This window comes from Belonocnema kinseyi, chromosome 9 (assembly GCF_010883055.1).
Source record: "Belonocnema kinseyi isolate 2016_QV_RU_SX_M_011 chromosome 9, B_treatae_v1, whole genome shotgun sequence".
Taxonomy (NCBI): domain Eukaryota; kingdom Metazoa; phylum Arthropoda; class Insecta; order Hymenoptera; family Cynipidae; genus Belonocnema; species Belonocnema kinseyi.
Window position 1 is genome coordinate 110,400,915 of NC_046665.1, and position 4,298 is coordinate 110,405,212.

Consider the following 4,298-nt stretch of genomic DNA (forward strand, 5'->3'; position numbering starts at 1 on the left):
ACGATTAAAACGAAAACTGGGCGCCTTGTTAAAAAATGGTGTGACGAAAATTTATAAATATATTTCTCGGATTTTAAAATATAAAAAAAAAATGCTTCTGACACGATTTGCAATTTTCTCTTAAAAAATGTTCACTATCTGCCAGATTACACTTTTTTAAACAAAATACATTAATGTTCAATCAAAAAGTTGAATTTTCAACTAAAAAAGATAAATATTCAAGAAAAAATGTAATATTTGATATTTACATTAAGCTATTTTGATTTTGAATCAAAAACGGCTGAAATTCATCCAAAAAAGACGTATTTTGTACAAAATAGTTAAATTTTCATCTAAAAAATTAGCTCTCAATAAAAAACGTAGTAGTTAATTTTTCAAACTACAGATTTTGATTTTAAATCAAATCCTGGTTGAGTTCATTAAAAAAGAGAGAATTTTCTTCACAAAATAGAAAAAGATTTTAATTTTAAAAATTACAAATTATAAATTCATTTTTCCAAAATGACACCCCTCCAACTTTTTCCTCTTAGTGACAAAAAGTCTGGATTTTTTTCAAAATAAAAAAAAAAAGTTTTGATTGTGACGAGATGTTTTTAAACATTTCGAATTTTTAATAATTTATTCTACCAGTGCAAAAATGTTATAAAAATAATTTGTATGTAGTGTTTTAGGTCGCAAGAAAAAAAAGTGAAAATTATAAAAAGAATTTCTGTCAAATACAGGAATTCTTTTTTAATTAACAAAAAATGACTTTTTTTTATTCGGTTAGATTGATATTGATTTTTAAAAAGTTTAAAAATATTGTTTTAAATATAAAATTATTGTTTCTTACTCTAATTTTAATTAAATACGTGTCAAAAATTGTTTTTAACTTTTTAAAAATAAATGTTAATCTAGCTTAATCCAAAAAAGTCATTTTTTTTCTTCATTTAAACAGAATTTCTGTGTACAGCAGACACATTTTCATCACACAAAAATGATTTTTATGCCATTTTTACATCTGTAGAATATATTTCAAAATTTTTGAAAATCTCAAAAACTTCCGGGCACCAATAAAACTTTGTTTTTATTCGAAAAAATTCCAGAGAATTTCTGTCAGTACAGAATAAAAATTAGAAGGTACCGTTTTGAAAAATTGAACTTGTAATTTTTAGATGTGACCAAATTGTTGAAATTTCGAGCCAAAAAGACGAATTTTCTACAAAAGAGTTAAATATTCAACCCAAAAATAGTAATCTTCCGCAAAAAGTTAATTTTAAATCGAGACTGATGAAATTTCAACAAAAAAGGATGACTTTTAAAAAAATTGTTAAATTTTCAAAAAAATAATTAAATTTCTGGCAAACAAAAAAAAAGGATTAATTCTGAAGAGAATTAAATATATATCTATTTGGTTGGAAATTTTGTTGTTTTTTAAAATCTAAAATTAATTTTTTTTAACTAAAAATTTATCTTCTATTTTAGCTTGGAAATTTATTTTTTATAGATAAAAATTCAAGTTTAGGGATTGTCCATATATTACGTAAGACGTTTTTCTGTTGTTTGAATAAAGACGAAAATAATATTTTTATCAAGTTGAAAAGGACACAGCGATATAAACAAAAGAAAAAATTCTTACAAATTCATGTATTTTGTTTAAAATTCGTCTTTAAGGAAGAAAATTAATTTCCAAGCAAAAAGATTTACTTTTTACCAAGAAATGCTAGTTTTTTAACAAAATACATACATTTTCAATGAAATTATAGAATTTTCAAGCAAAAAGAGTAATTTTCTACCAAAAAATAACATGTTTTCAACAAAATGCATGAATTTTTAACGAAACAATTAAAATTTGCAACAAATAGTTGAATTTTGAACTAAAAGAATGAATTTTCTACCACAAATACTATAGTTAAATTTTAAGTTGAAAAAAAATTATTTTTCACAAAAAAGAACTGTTTTTAATAGAAAAGTTGAATTTTCAAGCTAAAAACATTAATTTTATACCAAAAAGACCAGTTTTTCAAAGAAATGATTGGAATTTTTAAACAAATAGTTTCATTTTTAACGAAAAAAGTCAGTTTACAACCAAAAAGTTAAATTTTTACGCAAAAAGATGAATTTGCAAGCAAAGAGATTAATTTTCTACCAAAAAAGAAAAAAATTTTGAACAAAATACATCAATTTTTAATTAAATAGTTTAAAAATTGCAATCAAATAGCTGAATTTTTTAAACTAAAAAACGTCAGTTTTCAACCAAAAATGGTATAGTTAAATTGTAAGTTGAAAAAAAATTATTTTTCACAAAAAAGAAATGTTTTTAATAGAAAAGTTGAATTTTCAAGCAAAAACATTAATTTTCTACCAAAAAAGACGCGTTTTCCAAAAAAGTGGTTGAAATTTTTAAACAAAAAAGTTGACTTTTTAACAAAAAATGTCAATTTACAACCAAAAATGGAATAGTTCAAGTTTACGTTGGAAAAAATTTATTTTCTACAAAAAACGAACTGTTTTTAAGAGAAAAGATGAATTTTCAAGCAAAAAGATTAATTTTTTACCAATGAATACCATTTTTCAACACAATACTTGAATTTTTAACGAAATAGTTGAAATTTGCAATGGTTGATTGTTGACTAAAAAAGGTCAGTTTTCAACCAAAAATGATACAGTTAATTTTAAGTTGAAAAAAAATTATTTTTCACAAAAAAGAACTGTTTTTGACAGAAAAGTTGAATTTTCAAGCAAAAAGATTAATTTTCTACCAAAAAAGCACAGTTTTTCAAAGAAATACATGAATTTTCCACGAAATTTCTACAAAAGAGTTGAATATTCAACTCAAAAATATTAACCTGCCACAAAAAAGTTAATTTTCAATCCAGACAGATGAACTTTCAATAAAAAATTATGACTTTTTAAAAAAATGGTTAAAGTTTCAAAAAATAATACAATTTTAAGCAAAAAAAAAAAAAGAATAATTCTGAAGAAGAATTAAATATTTATCTGTTTGGCTGGAAATTTGTTTTTTTAGGTTGAAAATTAATTATTTTTTAATTAAAAATTTATCTTCTATTTTGGGTTGGAAATTTGTCTTTTCTAAGTTAAAAACCAAGTTTATGGTTTCAAACTCATCATTTTTTATTATAATTCGTCATTTAGGTAGAAAATTTGTCTTCTTAATTGAAAATTCAGTTTTTTAAAATTGAAAATTCAACTATTTGATTAAAAAATCATCATTTTTGAATGAAAATGAAATTTTTTTATTTAAAGATTAAACTATTTTGTTGAAAATTCGCAGTTTTTGGTTGAATTAAAATTTTTTTCATAGAAAACTAAAATATTTTTTGATCGGAAATTCAACTGCTTGATTGAAAAATGAACTACTTTGTTGAAGATTTAGCAGTTTAGTTGAAAATTCATATCTGTGGTTGGAAATTCGTTATATTTTTGTTGGAAAATTAATGATCTAAAATTTGTTTCGCTTATAAATTTATCTTTTCTAGTTGGAAACTCAACTGTTTTGTTAAAAATTCATCTATTTTTTTCGAAAATTTGTCGTTTTGGTAGAAGATTAATCTTATTGGTTGAAATTAGAACTGTAGCTTGAAAATTCTCCTCTTTGATTAAAACTGTAACTAATTTCATGAAAAATCTTATTTTCAACGAAGAAAAAATTTTAAATCCAGAGAGAAACGAGAGTTCAACCACAATTATTTTATTTTCAAGTCAATAGGACGAATTTTCTACAAAACAGTTGAATTTTCAACGAAATAATTAAATTTCTCACAAAAAAAAGAAGAATTCTCAACCAAAAATATAAGAGTAGACTTTTTAGAAGAAAAAAAAATGAAATTGCAAATTGCCTGCGATACTTAAATAGGAATTTTGATAATTTATAGGTGATAGAATGATAGGTTAAATAAAGATTATTTTTTAATAATTTTGGCAGCTGTGTGTACGCACGGAGCGAACAGGAGAGGTGCCTTCAATTTCCTGATTCGGTTTTTTTTTGCCTTGTTGACGAGCTTTAACGAACTCCTTTCTATTGTAGTTCTGTTTAGTGACTTTAAGTCTCTAGTTATAATCATTTATTGTTTGCTGGTCGTCAATTAATGATTAAAGTGATGCATTTTGTGAAAAACAAAATTGTTAAATGAGTATTATAGTTACAAGGAATTAGATAATTTCTGCAAAATTGTATATTTTAAAATCGTGAGTTACCGTCTCTCACATTTCTCTGTAAATAAACACGTGCTTTTTCAAAATCTGGGCCTTTTATTTTATTTGAAAAAAAAAAGAAAGTATTGTTTCCAAGTGCAAAA